Consider the following 22,799-nt stretch of genomic DNA (forward strand, 5'->3'; position numbering starts at 1 on the left):
CCCGCCCCCGCCCTCGCCACCGCCACCTGGCCTTGACCTTCAAGGATGGACCTTGCGGAGCGGGTGAGTGCGCTGCGCTCGGGGGGACCGTGGGGGACACGCAACTTCGGGGAGGGCGCGCCAGCCGGCTGTGGGACCGTCCCCGGGGTCCGAGGCGGCGCTGCGCCCTGGTGCCCCATGGGGGACGGAGGAGCTGGCGGAAAGCGGCAGGTGGGTGTGCAGAGGGTGGCCGCGGGCTCGCTGCGCCCCTCGGGTCCGTCTGAACCACTGGGCGCCCGGGAGCCCAAGACCGGCAGGCTCCCGCCTTCGTGCGGGCTGACAGGCTCCTGCCTTCGTGCGGGCTGAGTGGCTCGCCAGCTCCAGAGGGCTCCCCTGCACCACTGCAGCTGGGACCCGGAGCTGAGGGACCCCAGCTGCCCCCTAAAGCTGTGCTCACCCCGACAGAGGTGAGGCACAACGAGAACCCAGTGTCGCCCAGGGACACCTCTGGAGAGCCATAGAAAAGGACATCAAAAACAGGTCAGGAAGTCCTATACCCACTGCACCCTACCAGGACCCGGGAGGACAGAGGTCTGGGGACAGCCAGCTTGTCTCCAAGGTCCCTGGCCCTCGCTCCAGAGGAGAGAGATGGCTGGACGTGACAGGAATGGGCTCTTGCCTTCCGCTAAGTCCAGTTTGGGAAGATGAACCCCTCTGTAACTTCAATTGTGGGCAAGGAAAATGCTTCCCTTCTGATAGTCCTCTGGGAAACAGGCAAAAAAAAAAAAAAAACCGTGAGAAAGAACACCCAGTTTAAATAGGCTGCCAATTTATGCAGCCGCAGAGAGGTGGATGTCTTCCTCGGGTAATCAGGACAGACGGGTCTGCACCAGTCACCAGCCCTCCGCTGGGAGTTCTCCTCCCGGTCTGGGTGAGCTGGGACACAGGCAGGCAGTTCCCCTCCGCATGCCCCTGTCTGCTTAAATTCCAGGCGAGGGTTAAGGACAGACAGACTCCCTGAGCCAGGGATCTTCAGAAATCTAAAGAGACTGGCGGGGGGTGTGATTCGGGGTGATTACGCGTCTGCATGTGTGTTTCCCTCTGTGGTTGGACCTGCCTGGGAGACGGGGATGCGGCACCGTCGCACCCACCTTCCCTAAAGCCAGTGTGTGCAGTGGTGGGGCCACGCAGGGAGGGCAGAGACCTGTTTTCAGGATAATACATGCTTTGAGGACGCACACAACTGTGTGTGCAATATTCTCAACACCAACACAGTGCCAGGGCTTGGCGTGGAGGGGAGGGAGGTCTCTCAAAATGCCGTGTCCGCGTCTGCAGGGCCAGGTCCCCTCTGACGCTCTCCACCTGCCCTCCTCTTGGGGTTTGCCCACTCTGTCCTTAAAGACCCTCCGAGCACATGATGGCCACGGGCTTCCCATCCACGTCCCAAGCACCGCAGGCTCCCGGGCGGCAGGCCGGATGACCTGGGTCAAAACCGAGTCGACGCTGGGTGACAGGGAATCCAAACGGAGGTGTCCAGGAGGAGGGTGGTCTGTGCGGGGCATCGAGGGCCCCTGAGCTTCACCTGACCACATTCCACGCCCGGCACGTGAGTCTGGGAGGATCCGAACACGGACCGTGGGCTCCGGCAAGGCAGGGACAGCAAAAGGCTTTCTCAGGTGTGTGTTCAGGCGGAAGCGGGTGTGGGGGTCACCCTACAGAAACCCAGCTGCCAGGGGGGTGCTCACCAGTTACGTAACCGCCACGCCGGCTGGGATAGCTCGGAGAGGCTGCCTGGCTGACCCACACCGGCCAACCGTCAGCCTCACCTGTCCTACGGCAGAGGCCCAGTTCCAGTCTGGAGACCTCGTGGAGCTGTTCCTTCCCAGCCTCCTCTGGCTGCTTTCTGTTTTTTTTTTTTTTTTCCTCCAACATTTTCCATTTTCCTGAGCATGCTCACTCGGTTTCTTTTTAAACTTATTTATTTTGATGTGTTCTGATTGCTGACTCTGACCAGAGAGAGGAAGGGAGAGTGAGAAAGCAAGCCACCGGGTCTGGGACTCGAACTGCAGTCAGCCGTGTGGGAGTCCAGCGCCTTTCAGCACCACACCACCTGCGGGCCCCTGGAATGTCCTCTTGTAAATGAACTAGCCAGCCCCGTATTGGTTCTATGAACGGTTCAAGTCCACTTCCTAATCACCGGTCCGTTCCACGTCTGCCCGAAGGCTGCTGGCAAAATCGGCCCCAACCCCGAGGCGTCGGGGTTCAGATGGCAAAGGTGTTCACGGAGTCGCAGTCTCTGGGGATGAGCAGTCTTGCTGGAGGACAGTGACCCCCGTCCAGATAGACAGGGCTGGAAACCCATTGAACAAGGAGACCCCAGTGCATGTTGCTGGCCCCTCCCGTGAGCGACAGAGACCTTTGCAGCCAGGGTCCGTGTGCACGCGCAGGCCGGCCAGAGAGCGCAGGCTGTTAGCCCAGGCTAACACCCTCGGAGGCGGATTTGTGCCCAAGGTCACAAGGCTCCTCAGCGCAGAGGTGCCCGCGGCAGTGACGGTCTCCCGCTCGCAGCTCCGGGCCGGAGGCTGGATGCCTTTCTCTGCAGACCTGTCTCTGCGCCTGTGAGCAGAGTATCCGGCACCTCTCCGTGTCCACCCGTGTACGGACACGCGTTGTTCTCGCACGGCGGCATGGGTGTTCCAGACCCACAGACAAGGGAAACTGCACAGTCTCCACACCAGGGCGTCTGTGGAAGACCCTCCTCTGGAGTCCAGTTAGAGAAACCACAAGCTGGGCTCCGGTGCCACATTCGGGGAAGGAATGCCTACACGAACCCCTTTGCCATCCTCGGCAAGGCTGGGTTGGATTCCTGCCCAAAGACCCACGGGTTCCTCTAAATAACAATTACGCTGAATATTCGCAGAGCGCTTTCCTGCAGTTCGGATGGTACTGTTTACATTGTATCTTCTCCTCCTGACAGCCCCAGGAATGTAATTATTATCCAAATTGCACAGAGCGGAAAAAGGAGCCGGGCAGGAAAAGGTTATGTAACTTTCCCAAGATCACGGGAGGGAGCCTCAACTGTCATGACTGGCCAGAAATTTACACACGGGCCAGTGTGTGCTCACATCGTGGGGTGATGTGTGTGTGTGTAATTTCATTGCATTTCCTTTCTTTTACAGAATTATTGTATTTTACTTTATCATTATTAGTAGTATTATTATTTTCCAGTTTAATCAGACAGACAGACAGAAAGGGGGAAAGTGAGAAAGCAAACCTCCAGGTCCAGGACTCGAACCGCAGTCAGCCACGTGGGAGTCCAGCGCCTTTCACCACCACACTACCCTCCGGCCCTGCATTTCCTTTTTACAGAGCTCTGAGTGATACTTCGATGGTCGGTTCTCCCCGAGGGCTCAGGAATATCTTTTTCCTTTGATCTTTTCTTCCCCCATCCAGTACAGAGTAACTGCTCGATGTGTGTGTTTCTAGACGCTGCCCACACGACTTTCATTTTTAAAACGTTTGACATATTTCTTTGCGAATATTGACAATGAGCCATACAAAAACAGAGTGCGTCGAACGTGTTTTCCATCTCTCGGAAGTTATGAGCTGCATTTCCAGCTTGAGGAAGACACCCATGTTTGTAAGAGCACCTGAATAGCCCGTGTGTCTTCCGCCCCGTAAGGGTGTTTGCGAACCTCACGCGACTGCCACTTTGAAGGGGGACTCCCCGGACGGTTACGCCGAGTGGATTCTGCGTTGGGTCTTGGGCAGTGTACACACCCTCCTGAAATCTTCCTTGGGTGGCATCTGCATTCTTTTCAAAGGACAGGGAAGGTCCCCGAAGAGGCCCCCCAGGACTGTGAGCTTCTTCCGAAGGCCGGTGGGTGGACATAAATAAATGTCACCCCTGAGGAAGCTTTGACCTAAAAGCAGGCAGCCTTTCCGGACCTGGGACCCAGGGCACTGGGTGACCGCAGGAAGGAGGCCGCTGCTGGGTCCGGCGACAGAGAACTTTCTGAAACTTGTCATCAGGCTGGGCAGGAGCAGACGGTGTCGGGATTCTCCTCTGGGGAGCGTAGAAGGCGGCGGAGGGGACCACAGAGGCGTCGGGGCTGCAGGGCTCCGTGTGCAGCGTGGTGCCGCGGGGCCGCCACCCCTTCCCCAACCCCAAATCCGTCCCCACCCTGAAACAAAGCTCTCTGGCAGAAGTAAACACTTTAAAATGCAGGCTACGGGGCAGAGGAGAGGACAGGGCAGACAGGGTGCACGGTGGCGTGGGTGCTTGGCCAGCCCTCCTGGCTCACGCACGTGAACCCAGACGACGTTTCTGAGGCTGCCACGGTGCCTGCCGGCACCCTCCTCCGTCTCCTCGGGCCGGGAATCGACATGCTTTTATTTCTCCTTTACGCAAGCCCCACTTCACAGATGTTCATCTTTAAACTCGCCTGCATTGCAGATGCCTCTTTAAAAAAATAAAATGAAAAAGCATGTGGGCACGCAGAGGGGTACGCGAGAGCTCCGAGGGGCTCACAGGCAGGGGAGGCCGGCCCGCCCTGTGCGGGTTCGCCCTGTGCAGATTCGCCCTGTGGTTCCCGAGGGCTCCGCTCTGTCAAGGTAAATCACACGGACACAGAGAAATGGGAAATGGATGGGGGTGTGTACCCAGAACAGGCAGCGCAGACGCCCGATGCCTCAGGACGGCGTGGAGGGTTCCCAGGAGGAAGCGGTCACACTGCTGGACTCCCACATGGCTGACCATGGTTCGAGTCCCAGACCCAGTGGCTCGAAAATCACACCAGGTGCGTGTGCGTGCGTGCCCAAGATCCCCGCAGGAGAATGGAGGAGAAGGGACTGCGGCGTGGCCATCCCCCCCGGGGGGTGAGGCGTGGCCATCCCCCCCGGGGGGTGATTTCTCACTTCACCTCATTCTCTCTCTGCCTGTCTCTGTCTCTCTCTGGTGAGCACCTGTGCCCTAAGGCAAATGCATTCATTCGCTCCTTCCATGAGCAACAACAGCATCTCCAACAAGGACATCGCTTACATGCACTTGCCGGACAGACAGACAGACAGACAGACAGAGGGAAAGTGAGAAATCACCCCCCCTTCATAATCCCGTCTCCTCTCAGAATGTCGGGCACACACACACACACACGCCCCAGATTTCGATGTTCAACCTGCTGCATCTGGGACTCGAACCACCGTCGACCCTGTGGGACCCAGCCGCCTTAACCTCCGTGCCACCTGCTGGCCGTCTCCCCCAGACTCTTGAAGCTGCAAGTCACCCCCAGCCTTCAGCGAGCCCGAGATCACGGGCACACACACGCCTGTCTGGCGAACTCGGGGAGGTCTCTAGACTTGAACCCAGAACCTTGCCGTGTGGGCCGGCCTCGGAGAGCCCCAGTTTCTACACGCGGTGCCGCTGCGTCTTGCACGCACATCCTTCTCTAAATCCCCCTTCCGAGCCCTGAAGGGGAGGTTTCAAGCCCTCCCAGCCCTGTGGCCCTGTTGCTCACAGAGAGTTCTCCAGGCTGCCTGCCCCCAGGAGCTTTCTAAATACCCAAGCCTCCTTCAGAGCCAAGCCCGGGGACAGACGTTCGTAGCCAATTTAATAAATGTGTGGTTTTTCGCTCAAAATAGTCTGAGTGTCGGGCAAGGTCTAGACAAGCACTTGGAGAGAATTCTGAAACGGCTCCAAAGTCCACCTGCAGCCAACGGGGTTATGGAACGAGCGGGCCACCTCCCGAAGTGGACGGGTCAAGGTCATCCGGGTGGGGAATTTGGGGGCCATTGGTTTTGCACATCTGCATCAACTTTTAGGCAGGACTCTGAGGACCAGAGAGCAGGATTTAAGCACTTATTGGAGCCAGCAGGTGCAGGTGGCATGACAGTTGGGGCGCTAGACTCCCACATGGCCGACCGCGGTTTGAATCCCGGACCTGGTGGCTTCTTTTTATTTCTCTCTCTCTGTCTCTGTCTCTCTTTGGTGAGCACATGTGCCCTACGGCACACTAAAAGTAATAATAATGATAATAATGGGGGCAGCAGGTGTCGCAGTGGTGAAGGCGCTGGATTCCCACGTGGCCGGCTGTAGTTCAAGTCCCAGACCCGGCAGCTTGAAAGGCATGCCAGGTGCATGTGCGTGCGTGCCCCAGATCCCGAGGGGAGAATGGAGGACAAGGGATTGCGGCATGGCCATCCCCAAGGGACTGATTTCTCACTTTCTGATTTCTCTCTCTCCCTCTGTCCACGAAGCACATGTGTCCTAGAGCAAAACTCTGTCAGTCATCCTAATCATGATATTTCGACTGCGATTTAAGATGATTTTTTTAAAAACTGTATTGATTTATTTTCATTTGACCAGAGAGGGACAGACTGAGAGAGAGAGAGAGGGAAAGAGAGAAAGCAAGTCGCCAGGTCTGGGACTCGAACCACGGTCGGCCATGAGGGAGTCCAGCGACCCCAACCACCACGCCACCTGCCGGCCCCGACTTGCAGGTGACTTTTATGGTCTATTCCCATGGCCTAGTGGTTAATGGAGCCAGATCTCATATAGCTGGGCGTGGTTCGAATCTCAGCATGGCAGCTTGAGAAACATGCTAGGAATCTGTGCACACGTGCCCCAAATCCTGAGAGCACGGGGAGACGGAAGAGAAGGGATTGCGGCATGACCGCCACCCATGGGGGGTGCTGTCTTCCTCTGTCTCCCTGTCTCTCTCTCTCTCTCTGCTAAGTGCTTGCATCTTCCGGCAACTAAAAAGGGAAGATGATTTCACACCTCCTTCCGAAACCTCAGGACGTGTAGCTCTGTTTGTGTGGTTGATTTTGTTTTTCCTCCCAGGCTGTACTTCTGAAGCTGGGAGCCTGCCAAGGGTCAACATGGTGGTTGTCACGTCACGGTGTGTCCCCACCGCCCTCTAAGCAGACCACACCTTCCGTTCCTTCTACCTGCTGCTGTGTGTGCTCCCCACCGGGGTGGTGTCTCGGTGCCTGCAGGGAGGAAGGCCGTGGGGAGGCCTGGGCCAGTCAGTGAAAGCAGGAAAAGCGGGCACCACTGGGGCACCAGGTCGCGACGGCGTGGAGGAGTCACTCCCATTGCTACAGGGCTCCCATGTTTTCCTGGCACAAATGTAATTGCTACCTGGTCTCGTTCTGGATTGCCAGAGGGTGCGTGAACATTCCAGAGAGAGATGGAGAGACATAGAGAGAGACACAGAGAGGGAGAGAACTCCCCCCTTCTCCTTCCTTGCTCCACGGCACCCAAGTACATGCTCCTGGAATGCTTTTCTTTTTCTTTTTTTTTTCTTTTGGAGAGGTTTTTGCTATAGGGCACGTGCACTCGCCAGAAAGAGACAGAGAGACAGAGACAGAAAGCGAGAACTCACCCCCCAGGGGGGATGGTCACGCCACAATCCCTTCTCCTCCATTCTCCTCTCGGGATCTTGGGCACGCACGCACACGTGCCTGGTGGGAGTTTAAGCCACCGGGTCCGGGACTCGAACTGCGGTTGACTACGTGGGAGTCCAGCGACACAGCCATTATGCCAACTGCTGGCCTGTTTTTTATTTTTAAAGTTTCTATTTTCTTGAGATAGATCATGTGTACTGGCCAGAGAGAGAAAGAGAGACAGAGACAGTGAGAGGGGAAAGTGAGAAATCACCCCCCAGGGAGGACGGCCATGCTGCAGTCCCTTCTCTTCCATTCTCCTGGGATTTGGGGCACACACGCACACGTGCCCAGTGTAACTTTCAAACCAGGTCTGGGACTTGAACTGTGGTTGGCCATGTAGGAGTCCAGTGCCTTAACCACTGTGCCACCTGCTGTTTCCCCCCAGCATGTTCTTAAAGCCATCAGGGCCAGAGTTTGAACCACAGCCATGTAAGATCTGGCTTCCTCAACCACAAGGCCAGAGAACTGTCCCCGTAATTATGATTAAAACGAAGAGAACTGGGGCCGGCAGGTGGTTATGGTGCTGGACTCCACATGACCGACCAGGGTTCGAGTCCTGGACTAGCCTTCTCCTTGTCCCTTTCTCATTCTCTCTGGTCAAATGGAAGATACCAATCAATAAACAAAATTAAATAAATAATTCTTAAAAACAAATAACAAAGAGAATTAACTGTCATTTTTCTGTTGTATCTTTTTTGTTTTTTCTTTAGAGCGATTTTTACTATAGGGCGCATGCACTCAACAGAAAGACAGGGAGAGACAGAGAGACAGAAAGTGAGAAATCACCCCCCAGGGGAGGATGGTCACACCGCAATCCCTTCTCCTCCGTTCTCCTCTCGGGATCTTGGGCACGCACGCACACGCGCCCGGTGTGAGTTTAAGCCACTGGGTTCGGGACACGAACCGCGGTCGACTACGTGGGAGTCCAGCGACATAGCCATTACGCTAACTGCTGGTTCCCAGCATAGCTTTTTTATAAGGGAGCTCCACAAGGTTTCAGTATTACATTACAGAAGCCGGATCCCACATGGGCTACAGGGCTGTCAAGTCCTGGCCCTGGCAGCTTAAAAAACATGCCAGGCAGGTGCACACGTGCTCAGAATCATGAAAAGATGGAGCCTCAGAGGGACAGGATTGCAACTGGCCCAGGCCCCAGGGGGAGGGCCGATTCTCTCGCGCGCTGTCTCTCTCTGCCTGTAGATGTCTGCACGCCCATGCCTTCTGGCATCAGAAAAAAGAGAAAAAATGTAAAACGCTGTAACAAATAAACATAGAAGTCTATCTTTTTAAAAAATATTTATTTGTTCAGTTTTGTTTGTTTTTACTCTATTTTAATTCTGAAGAGAGAAGGAGAGAGAGAAGGTGAGAGAGGAAGCCACCAGGTCAGAGACTCGAACCGTGGTCAGCCATGTAGGTGTCCAGCACTTTAACCACCATGCCACCTGCCGGCCCCTGGGAGTTTACACAGTTAGCAAACTGGGCCTGCGGGTGGCGTAGAGGTTAGAACAGCCGGATCCCACAAGGTTGACCCTGCAGTTCGAGTCCGGGACCTGGCGGCTTGAAAATCACACTGGGTGCGTGTGGGTGCGTGCCCAAGATCCCACAGGAGAATGGAGGAGACGGGATTGTGGCCTGGACACCATCCCCCCCGGGGGGTAATAAAAGCTGATGGCAGTGCCCCGTGTGCGTTGGCCCGTGTGCGGCCAGATCTTCGACACGTTCTTGGGGAACACGGGGAACCACGGCCGGCCACACTGTGCCCTGTACACAATGCACACCCCCTGTAAACACCAGGTCCCTCAGCTCTCACCCGGGGTAGGAGCCCACCCACACCTGCTGCGGGACCCCGCCGTGCCATTCCAGAGAATCCTCCTTTCCCCTTCATACGAGAGCTCACAAGCTCGAACCCTGCTGATGCCTGAGTGCTCAGACATCAAGTCCTTCTCGGGGAAGTCTTCTCGTCCTGGTATCGGTTCTTCCTTTCTCAACTAGTGAACAGTGATCAAACCCCCGTTGACCGCTTTATTCGATTCCTATCATTTTATAATGTGCCAGTGAAAGAACTGCTTTTTTTTTTTAATAGTTTGCTACAGGCTGCATGCACTCAGCAGAGAGAGACAGAGATGCAGAGAGAGGGGAAGTGAGAGGGCACACCTTGCCCCTAGAAGGAGACGGCCATGCCTCAAGCCCTTCTCCATCCTCCTCTCCGGATTTTGGGCATGCACGCACACCTGCCCGGCGTGATTGTCAAGCTGCAGGGTCTGGGACTCGAACCGCACAGTCGGCCATGTGGGATCCAGATACCTGAACCTCCACGCCACCAACTGGCCCAGTGATTCCGCTGTGGAGGGTTGAGACCTGAAACCCGTTTTCCCCAAACGCTCTGGTTTTGTTGCAGATTTTCATAACACCATCATTCTTGGATGTGCATGTATTTTTTTTGTTTGTTTGTTTTTATTGCAGAATTGACCCTTTCCTGGGACCAGCAGTTGGCGTCATGGCTATGTTGCTGGACTCCCATATAGTCGACCGTGGTTTGCATCCCGGACCCGGTGGCTTAAACTCATGCCGGGCGCATGTGCGTGCGTGCCCAAGATCCCGAGAGGAGAATGGAGGAGAAGGGATTGAAGCATGGCCATCCTCCCTGGGGGGGGGGGGGATTTCTCGCTTTCTGTCTCTCTGTCTCTCTCTGTCTTTCTGGCGAGCGCATGTGCCCTATAGCAAAAACCTCTCCAAAAAAAAGAGAAAAAAAAATGGACCCTTAGCTGTTTTGTGTCCTTTTTCACCTTTACTCTTTTTGTTTTAAGATTTTTCCATGGCTTTTCTGCAGGCTAGAAAGGGCCCGGGGTGATCATGCTTCAGGTAAAGTAAAATCCCGTTGTTAGAAAGGGAACAGGAGCCTGAAGTGAAGCCCGTATTGGGGCTCTTTTTCCTTTTCTTTTTTCTTTCCCAGGTGTTTCTAAGATGTAGAGTCCCGCGGAGGGGCTGTGTCCTGCCAGAGGAATTATATTTAGGAGATCCTGATTCTTGTGCTGAAGTGTCAGAGTCCCCTGGGCCCCTCCTGCCACACTCAGGCTTGTATTTAGTCCAGGCAGCTCCGAAGACAGAGCGGGTGACCTGCTTCGGGGGCTGCGTTTCCCTCGCCCTCGGTGGCTTCCCCGGGACACGGAGCCTCAGTCTGCACTTTTCCACACGGCTGCGTCTCTGCGTGGGGACAGGGGCCACCAGGGAGGCACAGACATCGCCCTTGATGTCACCTGGGCGGCACCTTCCTCGGGACCTGACTCCCTGCCATCCCAGAAGGATGGCTTCTCTGACAACTTTCTTGCATTTTTGGAGAGGTTTTCGCTATAGGGCACGTGTGCTTGCCAGACAGACAGAGAGAGACAGAGAGACAGAAAGCGAGAAATCACCCCCCAGGGGGGATGGCCATGCCGCAATCCCTTCTCCTCCATTCTCCTCTCGGGATCTTGGGCACGCACGCACACGTGCCCGGCGTGAGTTTAAGCCACCAGGTCTGGGACGTGAACCGCGGTCGACTACGTGGGAGTCCAGCGACATAGCCATTATGCCAACTGCTGGTTCCCAGTGACGGCTTTTTAACATGCCCCCAGGTCAGTGTGTATATTGGGTCATTGGGAAACTTGTGGCCTCTTTCACGTAGAAAAACACGGGAAAGTCTGAGTTTCTCGATGACCTCATTAGATATACACACACACACATATACAGGTTCACGCACATAGACATATCTACACGTATGTACATGTATGTACATACACATACATCACGAAAGTCATAGTTCCCTTTATTTTTCTATGCAAAAGTGCACTGTGACTTTTCCCAATGACCCAGTATGTGTGTGTATATGTATATATGTACATTTACATGTGTAAGTATGTGTACACACACACACACACACACATGTGTAGCTTGAATCCCAGACATTGTGGCTTACAATGTCATGCCAGATGTATGTGCATGCCCCAAGTGTTGGCGACTTTGGGGCCGACAGGTGGCACGGTGGTTAAGGCACTGGATTCCCACATGGCTGACCAGGGTTTGAATCCTGGACCCGACAGCTTCCTTTCTCACGCTCTTTCTCTGTGTCTGTCTCTCTCTGTCGAGCACACGTGCCCTGTAGCGAATTTTAAAATAATAATGTGGGGCTGGCAGGTGGTGTGATGGCTAAAGTACTGGACTCCTACATGGCCGGCCACAGTTCGAGTCCCGGACCTGGTGGCTTAAAACTCATGCCGGGCACATGTGCGTACGTGCCCAAGATCGGCCACAGTTCGAGTCCCGGACCTGACAGCTTGCTTTCTCGCTTTCTCTCTCTTTCTCTCTCTCTCACTCCCTTTTCTGGTGCCCTGTAGCAAAGTTTAAAAATAAATTAATTAATTAAATAAGAGAAATAAAAAATTTAAGAAATAATGATAAAATGAAATAATTCTTTTCAGAAACAATTATTTTATGTCATTTTGTTTATTATTATTTTCCAGTTTGATCAGAGAGAGAGGGAAAGTGAGAAAGCAAGCCCCCAGGTCCGGGACTTGAACCACGGTTGGCCATAGGAGAGACCAGTGCCTTTAACGACCACTCTGAAGAATAAAAAAATTCTTTAAAAAAAAAATTGGGGGCCTGCTGCTCTGGAAGGTCTCTCTGAGCCTTGAGAGAGAGAGAGAGAGAGAGAGAGAGAGAGAGTCGTTGGAAAAGTCATGACACATTTTTGCACAGAAAGACAGAGGGAAAACAATCTGTTGACTTTTCCGACAACGCAGAGCCGAAGCGTGTTTACTGATCTGTGACTCCGGCACAGACAGAAAGAGAGGGGTGCCTCGGAACGGTCTTGGTGTTGGAAACACTCCCGCCCTTGGCCGACGCTGAGCCCTGCGGACGTAGTGACCCACGAACTCAGTGAGGTCTCCAGGTGTGAAGCCAGCACCTTCCCGTGTGGGTCGGCCTCACGGAGCCCTGCGTGGGACCAGCATCTACCCCTAGGTTTTTCTTTTCCTTTTCTTTTTTTTTTTTAAGCTTTTGCCATAAGGCACATACACTCTCTGGAAAGACAGAGACAGAGAGACAGAGAGAGAAAGTGAGCAATCATCCCTCCGTGGGATTGGCCATGCCGCAATCCCTTCTCCTCCATTCTCCTCTCAAGATCTCGGGCACGCACGCACACGCGCCTGATGTGTCTCAAACCTCCAGGTCCAGGACTTGAACCACAGCGGGCCACATGAGAGTCCAGCACCTTAAATACCGTCCTCCCTGCTGGCTCTCCGAGGCATGTTTTAATTAGACATTTATCGTCTCAAAAGAGAACACATAAGACCCCAGTGGTCCACGGAAGCTTCGTGATCTGGGTTAACGAAGCGATCTCGCCCCGGAGGATGTGTTCGTACCCCTCGGACTGTCGACGTTGAAGGGAAAGGGAATAGCCAAACAGAAATGCTCTGTGAGTAAAAGGCGTGGCTATCCTCCTAAACATTCCCACCTCGTGTTGTTACTTCTGAAAAGAAGCCGGCCGACAAGAAGAACTGTGAAGGCCAGCAGGTGGCGTGGTGCTTAAGGTGGCTGGACTCCCAGCATGGATGACCATGGTTCCAGTCCCAGACCCGGGGTCTTGAAAATCACTCCTGGCGCGTGTGCGTGCGTGCCCAAGATCCCGAGAGGAGGATGGAGGAGAAGGGATTGCGGTGTGGCCATCCCCCTGGGGGTGATTTCTCGCTTTCTGTCTCTCTGTCTTCTGGCGAACACGCGCCCTCGAGCAAATCTCCCTCAAATACAAAATGAAGGAAGACAGTGGCAGAAGGAGGTCAGTGTCTTCCTGCAGAAAACGGGCCGTGGCCGACATTCTGCCTTCGGCGCTTGCTCCCTCCCCAGGCGGCTGGGATTTGCAAAGCACACACCCCACCCTGCACGCACAGCTCCAACGCCCTCCAAGGCCGAATTCCGGAACGTTCTCATGCTCTCTCTCCCCTGAGGTCTGGGGATGGGGTGTGCAAAGACCCCCTTCCATGTCCATCAGAGGCCTTCCCCGTGGGGGGCGCTTGCCCCAGCCCCAAAGGCTGCTCCGATTTCATTTATTTTTAAAACAGAATTCTTGGGGGACCAGCAGTTGGCGTCATGGCTATGTCGCTGGACTCCCATGTAGTTGACTGCAGTTTGGACCCGGTGGCTTAAACTCACGCCGGGCACGTGTGCGTGCGTGCCCAAGATCCCGAGAGGACCATGGAGGAGGGACTGCGGCGTGGCCATCCCTCCTGGGGGTGATTTCTCGCTTTCTGTCTCTCTGTCTCTCTCTGGGGAGCACATGTGCCCTATAATGAAAAGCTGTCAGGATGGCCTCAGGGCGGCCAATGGAAATAAGCAGATGTTGGTTCACACCTCTCACTCTCTCTGTCTCTCTCTCTCTGTCTCTCTCTCTCTGTCTGTCTTATTTGTTTTAGCTGCTGCTTGCTGTACGGTGCGTGAACTCACCAGAGCGAGAGACATCGAGACAGAGAGAGGAGGAAAGTAAGAAATCATCCCCCTTCATTCTTTGTTTGTTTGTTTTTAAGAGACATTTTTGCTATAGGGCGTGTGCACTCTCCCGAGAGACAGAGACAGACAGAAAGCGAGAAATCACCCCCAGGGGGATGGCCATGCCACCATCCCTTCTCCTCCAATCTCCTCTCGGGATCTTGGGCACGCACACACACACGCCCAGCGTGAGTTTAAGCCACCGGGTCCGGGACGTGAACTGCGGTCGACTACATGGAAGTCTGGCAACATAGCCATTATGCCAACTGCCGGTCCCTTTTTTCCTTTTTTTAGAAGAGATTTTTCCTATAGGGTACCTGGGCTTATCAGAGAGCCAGAAAGTGAGAAATCACCCCCAGGGGGATGGCCATGCCACCATCCCTTCTCCTCCATTCTCCTCTAGGGATATTGAGCATGCACGCACACGCACCCGGCGTGAGTTTCAAGAGGCCGCGTCCAGGACTCGAACCGTCATCGACTCTGTGGGAGTCCAACGCCTTAGCCACTAGTCCACCTGCCGGCCCAGCCGTGGCTCCTCTGATGGGAGCGTTTTAGGGTCCGAGGTTGGAGCATGGGTGGAGCGCTCTGTGGGCGGAGGGGTCGGCCTTTCCTCCTGGCCCCACTGATCTTCCCCTCCCGTGTCTTCCCGTCTCTGTCCCCTAGGGCGCCCGAAGGCAGGAAGAACACCGATGGCCGTGACGTCTTCTGTCCCCCCGTACCAGCCAGGGCGTTGTGAGGACGTCCTCCACGGGGTCACCAGGGCTCCAGCGTGGAGGGCCGGGTCCCCGAGGTCTCCCGGCGGCCCTCCTCTGGAGACATTCCACCAGCATGCCAGCCCCGCAGCTCTGCAGGGGAGAAGGGCGGGGAGCCTAGGAGTGAGGATCCAGGCCGCCTCCCTCATCACTCATCTTAGCAAGCCATCACCGGGCGGTCGGGACGCCAGGCCAGCATCCCCTCTGGGGCCCTGTTGGCGCCGTAACCTCTACACGACCTTGGGGTCCCATACAGCCATCCCCGACCACCCGCCTGGCCCACACGGTCGTGGGCGTTATCCGCCTTGCCCTTGTGTAAATGCGTGACTCACAGGGCTTCCAAAGCCAGGGGGGCAGCCTGGAGGAGGTGTCTGCTCTTACCCTTGGGCACGCCAGTGCAGAAGCAGTCAGCTTGTACCCTCGTTAAGGTAGGTGCCCACAGGGCCTGAGCGCTCCGCTCTCAGACGCAATCCGCCACGTGAAAACCGACAGGAACCCCTGGCAGCTCCCTCCTGCGGGCAGAGCAGACCCAGGAGACTCCCCTGTGTACCTTGTGGCCAGCGAAACCGAACGACCTTCACCCAGTCTGCTTCAAAGACCGAGAACGTCCTACAAGAAGAGGGATCCCCCAGACCCCCTGGACCGTCCAGACTGGAGACTTTGCACCCGGGATCCGAGCGTTCCCGGAAGGTTCTAGAACCAAACCTGGCGTCCCTTCCAGGCGAACTCTAAGCCATGCAGGAAGCACTTTGTCCGTGGCGTGCGGCGTGAGAATGCCTCGCCCGGCCCAGCGCCGGGAAGGACTCTCAGCTGTTGGCTTCTCTTCTTTTCCCTTTTTCTTTTCTTTCTTCTTTTGTAACTGTCGTGTCTCCCACCTGTGAAGGACCAGGCAGAAATGAGAGAGGCCCCCCCTCCCCGGCGGGCGCCTGGGTCCAGGCCCGGCCGCCCCCACGCTGACCCCTCGCGCCCGGCCAGCATCTGTCCATCGTCCCGAGGCCCGTCCTTGTCCTGCAGGTGTGATGTCCGAGGCCTCGTGTTGTCGTCCATAGCTTCCGCCTCTGCTCCCCACGCGGACAGAGGCCGACTCAGACAGGGCTGAGACATTACGGCTATTCCAGAAAATAAAATATTTTTGAAACCACACGGCCCGGGGACAGCGCTTTTTCTGCACGCGGGAACACAATCCGGGCCAGCCAGGGGGCATGGCTAGCGAAGGCAGTTGGATACCACAGGGTCGACCGCATGGTTCGAGTCCCGGACCCGGCGGCTTGAAAAACACATCAGGTGTGTGTGTGTGTGTGTGTGTGCCCCAAACCCCGGGAGGAGGACGGAGGAGAAGGGATGGCGGCGTGGCCGTCCCCGCTGGGGGCGAGTTCTCCCTCTCCCTCCCTCTCTTGGTATCTGTCTGTCTCTCTGGAGAATGCGCATACCCCATAACAAACTGAAAAAAAAGGAAAGAGAAGCAAAAGTCAGTGCCCCCCCCCACACACACACACGATTATTTGCAGACTGGAAGAAGGGCATGCCTGGGGATGATCGGGGATGATCGGGGACCCCCGTGGGGCAGAGGCACACCCTGGAGTCAGCCTTTCCCCGCCCGTAGGCAGACACGGAAAAGCCTGGGTTTGGAAGAGGGAGGAGCCGAACCCCACGAAACGCTACCGTCCTGCAGACCAGAGCCCCGACTCCGTCCACAGGTACAGAGGCAGCGGGAAGCGTCCCTCGGTGGCAGGGACCAGGGCCCTTCCAGGAGAGACCTTGAGCAAACACAGCGGGCCAGAACCACCTTACGGAGCCGGCAGGTGGCACAGAGGTGAAGGCTGCTGGATCCACATAGCCCACCGGGTGGTTCAGGTCCCAGACCCGGTGGCTTGAAAAACACGTTGGGGAAGGGGCAACCAGTAGATGGCGTCATGGCTATGTTGCTGGACTCCCATGTAGCCGACCACGGCTCAAGTCCCAGATCTGGCGGCTTGAAAATCATCCTGGGTGCTTGTGCGTGCGTGCCCAAGATCCCGAGAGGAGAACGGAGGAGAAGGGATTGCGGAGTGGCCATCCCCCTCTGGGGAGTGATTTCTCGCCCTCTGTCTCTCTGTCTCTCCAACAAGCATGCACATCCTAGAGCAAAAATCTCTCTCTTAGAAAAAGAAAAGAAAACCCAGTGGGTGTGTGTGCATGCGTGCCCCGAAACCCCCATAAGGAGAATAAGGAAGGGATCGTGGCGTGGGCATCTTCCCTGGGGGAGATTTCTCCCTTTCTCTCTTTCAAAAAAAAACTCTCTCTGTTTCTCTCTGACAAACACAAGTGCCCGATAGCAAACACGAAAACTGAGATAAAATGAAAAGGATCAGGTTATTTTGGCTTTGGGCGTCTAATTCTGGGACCTCCAGGACACACCGTTTATTCATGCATGTCCCAGGACCCCACCGTGAAAAACACAGAATAACACGCCATCTCCATGAGGAGGCCGTGTGAGAAGGGGGTTCGTACACAGAGGATGTGTTCAACACTTCGGGCATAAAATAAGCCCTGGCTCCACGCTGCAAGGACTGTACCTTTATTCTAAATATTTTAAGTACACCCGGGAACAAAATTAGAATAAATAGGTGTGTGTGAGCTTATGTGTGAATCTCGTTAAATGAAAGGGGGATGGTCTAATTAAGTCACACGCCACCGGTTCATCTTTTCATGGTAGACTCTACGCTCCTGGGACCAGCAGCGGCATAGCAGTTATGTCACTGGACTCCCACATGGGTAACCACGGTCTGAGTCCCGGACCCGGTGGTTTGAAACTCCCGCAGGGTGCGTGTGCGTGTGTGCCCAGGAGGAGAACGGAGGAGAGGGGATTTCAGCATGGCCATCCCCCGTGGGGGTGGTTTCTCACTGTCTCTCTCTCTGTCTCTCTCCAGAGAGCTCATACACCTTATGGCAAAAGCATGTTAAAAAAAAGTCTCCCTTCCTGTTAAAAATCTTATATGGGGGCTAGCAGGTGGTGTGGTGGTTAAGATGCTGGACACTCCCACATGGTCGACCACAGTTCGAGTCCCAGACCTGGTGGCTTGCTTTCTCATTTTCTCTCTCTCTCTCTCTCTTTCTCTCTCTCTGAAGGGCATGAGCATTTTGGCAATTTAAAAAAAGAAAAGACAAAAATCAGACCTGGGATCTTGTCTAAAAACCAGAACCTCAGCCCGGCAGGTGGCATGGAGCTTAAGACAGCAAGATCCACGTGGCTGACTGCGGGTTTCGGGTCCTGGACCCAGCGGATTGAAAACCACAGCAGACACGTGTGCGTGTGCAAAATCCCAGGAAGAGAAGGGAGGAGAAGGGATTGCGATGTGGGTGTCTGTCCTGGGGTGATTGCCCACTTTCCTCTGCCTCTGTCTCCGGCTAGTGCACACACCCTACAGCAGAATAATAATAATAATTAATTAATTTAATTCATTAAAAATCAGAATGGCAAAGGCATTTTGTTTTATTTTTGCTCCAGGGTACATGCATTCACCAGGGACAAAGAGACAGACAGAGAGACAGAAAGCGAGAAATCACCACCCAGGGGGGACGGCCACGCCGCAATCCCTTCTCCTCCATTCTCCTCTTGGGATATTGGGCACGCACGCACATGTGCCCGGTGTGAGTTTCCAGCTTCCAGGTCTGGGACTCAGACCTCAGTCATCCTCGTGAGAGTCCGGAACGTAACCACCATGCCCTCCGCTGGTCCCGAGGTGTTTGCTTTGCATTAGAAGAAGTTTGGTTAGAGGTTGACACTGCGTGGTGTGGCACCTGAGATGTGGTCAGGAGACCTGAGATTTGAGATCCGAGATTCACGTGAAAAGTCTGGGCAGGGACCAGCAGTTAGCGTAATGGCTATGTCGCTGGACTCCCACGTAGTCGACCACGGTTCGCGTCCCAGACCCGGTGGCTTAAAACTCAATGCCAGGCGCGTGTGCATGCGTGCCCAAGATCCCAAGAGGAGAGTGGAGGGGAAGGGATTGCGGCGTGGCCATCCCCCCTGGGGGGGGTGATTTCTCGCTTTCTGTCTCTCTGTCTCTCTCTGTCTGTCTGGCAAGCAGATGCTCCCTACAGTGAAAATCTCTCCAAAAAAAAAAAAGTCTGGGCAGGAAAACACGTCATTTAATACCCACACCAGGTCTTCTGTGGGTCGTCAGGACAGTCACGGGAACCCCAGTGCACCCACACTGAGCCCTAACGACACGCGCTCTGGTTTGGGGACACCATGGCCCCTTGTCCACGCCATCCTCGGTGTCACCTAAACGTTTCAGAAACCACGGAGCGAGAAGGAGTTGCGAGGCGATTACTGTGCACCCGTGTCTGGCACCCAAGTGGGTCACTGGGAGAAAGCCATTTCAAGCCGCGCTTTTTCTGCAGAAGCTTAGAGCGCGCTCTGGGGACAGGGAAGAGACACCGCTCGCCTCCTCCCTGCTCACTGTGCAGATGCAGAGCGGGAGCGGTCCTCTCTCTGCGCTGTCCTGAGAACGCAGCTCGGGATGCACCCGCCAGAGAGGCATGGCTGGGCACAGCTCCATGGTGAGGCCACCTACAAGAGGTACCTACTGACCCAGCGTACGGGAGGGCTTGGGAGAGGCCATGACGAACGCGTGTTAGGAGAAAGCTGCGTGCATTTCAAACATGCGGGCACCCAGTGAAACTCATTTTTTAATTTTATTTTACTATATATATTTTATTTTTCCTAGAAGGCACATTTGCTTGGCAGAGAGGCAGAGAGAGAGAGAGGAAAAGGGCAAAAGCACCCTGAATGTTTGAGGTCAGACTACAATCCATTTTCCACTCCTCCATCCTATCGGCATTTGGGACACGCATGTACACGCACCTGTGGTTTTTAAGCCACTGGGTCCAGGATTTGAACCTCAGTCTGCCATGTGGGAGCTGCCTTCACCACGAAGCTTTAGGGCTGGACCTCTAAGAGCTTCTCTGAAATCCAGGTGGCGTGGTGGCAAAGGGCACTGGACCCCCACATGGCTGACTGTGGTTCGAGTCCCAGACCTGGTGGTTTGCTTTCTCTGCCTCTCTGTTGAGCACACGTGCCCTACAGTGAGTTTACATCAATGATAATGACATGTAAAATAAAATCAATCATGATGTTTAAGAAAGACAAAAAGTCTGTGGTCTCAGGATGGGTCTAACCTTATTGAATGTCAGCAACCGCATGCGTGATAAACAGGGTTGGTCTTCCACTCCCCGTCTTCTGCAACTCTGCCCTGCACGGGTGAGCTGTCTGAAGAAAAGCGAGCGTAGCTGGGCTTTGGCTCCCTCATGCCTGCACCTCGCCTGTCCATCCCTGTCTCCTTCCCAGAACACCTGAGAGGGACCTCCACCAACTCCAGGGGAGACAGAGAGAGCCACGATGGAGTGAGGACGACAAGACTGTGGCGGGGGGTGTGTGCATGTGTGTGTGTGTGGCTTTTGATTTTCAACTCCAGGGGAGACAGAGAGAGCTACGATGGAGTGAGGACGACAAGACTGTGTGGGGGGGTGTGCATGTGTGTGTGTGTGGCTTTTGATTTTGTTTTTAATTTGCAGGGGGCGTATGTGTTCCCTAGAGAGACAGAGAGCAAGCAAGAAAGCACCCGTCATGGGGAATGTCACACTGCAACCCCTTCTTCTCCGTCGCTCCCTCCATCCGGGGTTTGGGGCATGCACGCACACGCTTCTGGTTTGTTTCTTTTTTTCTAATTTAATCTAATTTTTTTTTTTTTGGAGAGATTTTTGCTATAGGACATGTGCACTCAGCAGAGAGAGACAGAAAGCAAGAAATCACCCACCAGGGGGGAATGGCCACACCGCAATCCCCTCTCCTCTCGGGATTTTGGGCATGCACACACATGCGCCCGGCGTGTTTCAAACCTCTGGGTCCAGGACTCGAACTACAGAGTCCAGTGATGTAACCGTTACGTCATCCCCTGGTTTGTTTGGTCTCGTCCCCTGGTTTGTTTCTTAAGCCACCAGGTATGGGACTTGAACCTCAGCCCAGGATTGTACAAGCCAGGGGCCATGCACAAGTCCTAGAATACACGTGGTCGTTCCAACAGCCCAGGATTGTACAAGCCAGGGGCCACGCAAAAGTCCTAGAATACACGTGGTCGTTCCAACAGCGCTCCCATTAGGCGTGTCCCTTATCCCTGCCTGGAATCGTCCAGTATGCGTTTCCTGGGACCAGCGTGTGGCGGGAAGGAGGGGGAGGAGTTGGCACTGAGCCATGTGGTGGACAGGCTTCCGTGTATCCGTCCAACGAGCTCCCCATGGACCCGTGGGCCGTTTATTCGCTCCTCATCTCTCCATTCTTATAGCCTTCTCTCCACCCATTAGTCCAGCCATCCCTCCATCATCTGTCCAGACATCCGCCCTTCCCTCCATCCCTCTCTCAATTCCTCCATCAACCCTTCCATGCCTCAATCCAACCATCTGCCTATCAACACATCCCCCTCCATCTTTCCACCCATCCATCTGCCCCTCTATGCATCTGTCCTCTCATCCATCACTCTATCAGGCCCTCCATCCATCCCCCCATGCCTCGATCCAACCGTCTATCAACTATCTATACATTCCTCCTCCATCCCTTAATCTTTCCAACCATCTGTCTGTCCATCCATCCCTCCATCTTTCCACCCACCCATTGTCCATCCATCCATCCATCCACCCTTTCACCCATCCCTCTCTTAATCTCTCCATCAACTCCTCCATCCTTCTATCCAACCATCTATCTATACATCCCCTCCATCTTTCCACCCACCCATCTGTCCATCCTTCCATCCTTTCATCCACCCCTCTCTCAATCTCTCCACCAACCCCTCCATGCCTCCATCCAACCATCTATCAACTATCTCAACATTCATCCTCCATCCCTTCATCTTCCCAACCATCTGTCTGTCCACCCATCTTTTCATCCTCCGTCCCTCTAAAACTCCCTACATCCAACCTCCATCCCTCCATCCAACCATCTATCTATATATGCATCCCTCCATCTTTCCACCCATCTGTTGTCCTTCAATCCCTCCATATAACCCTCCATGCCTCTATCCAACCAATTGTCTGTTCAGCTATCTATACATTCACCTCTCCATCCCTCCATCGTTCCATTCATTCATCCAACTGTCCATCAATCCTTCTTCCACCCCTCTATTAATCCCTCCCTCCATCAACCCAATATCCATCCAACTATCTGTCCATCCACCTATCCACCCATCTCTCCACCTTTCCATCCATCCATCTGCCCACCAATCCTTCCACCCATCCCTCTATGCCTCTACCCAACCAATTGTCTATCCAACATCTATCCACCCATCCACCCATCCCGCCATCTTTCATCCATAAACCTACCTACCCATTCGTTCTCCCACTCATGCATCCACCCATCTATCCACCTAACCCTCTATCCACATAGCTGTTTGGGTAGTCTATCCATTTATCTAGCCATCCGTCACTCTCTGAGATGCAGTGCTGACACTCACGTATACACAGGCTGACTTCAATCCCTGGCAGAGGCAGGCAGTCAAGACCCATTGGATGGATGAACATACCCATGAATACACGAATGTAGCTAGCCGGAATAATTCTGTAGAACTTTTCCAGGACTCCTTTTTGTCTTATCAGGATATAAATCCAAGGGAAGACCCCAAGTTGGTTAAAAGAGGCCAGGTCCCTTATTTTACGGGGGAGTCACATTCTCCTGGAGAGAGAGCCAAGCTCACGACGTAAAACATCACAAAAGTTATTGTGTGAAACGTGCTTGGGTGCTTTACAATCCTCTCTGCTTAGCCATTTGTTCCACCAAAAACACGCAAAAGTAAACAAAAATCAGTTCAAGGGGCCAGCAGATGGCATAGTGGTTACGTCGCTGGACTCTCACAGGGCTGACTGTGTTTCAAATCCCGGACCTGGTGGCTTGAAAATCACACCAGGTATGTGAGCCTGTGCGTGCGTGCCCAAGATCCCAAGAGGAGAATGGAGGAGAAGGGACTGTGGCGTGGCCATCCCTCCTGGGGGGTGATTTCTCGCTTTCTGTCTCTCTGTCTCTCTGTCTCTCTCTGTCTGTCTGGTGAGCTCACACACCCTATAGCAAAAAAA

The 22,799-nt window shown here is 54.5% G+C and overlaps 1 long non-coding RNA gene across 1 annotated transcript; it reads left to right on the plus strand.

The window, feature by feature from the left end:
- On the plus strand, positions 1–15,833 carry LOC102471960 (uncharacterized). The gene is made up of 3 exons (XR_336850.1): positions 1–63; positions 13,872–13,938; positions 14,608–15,833. It is a non-coding gene; the product is annotated as an uncharacterized LOC102471960 (long non-coding RNA).
- Positions 15,834–22,799: the final 6,966 nt, after the last annotated feature.

The sequence above is a fragment of the Tupaia chinensis genome, unplaced genomic scaffold (assembly GCF_000334495.1).
Source record: "Tupaia chinensis unplaced genomic scaffold, TupChi_1.0 Scaffold143644_1, whole genome shotgun sequence".
NCBI classification, from domain to species: domain Eukaryota; kingdom Metazoa; phylum Chordata; class Mammalia; order Scandentia; family Tupaiidae; genus Tupaia; species Tupaia belangeri.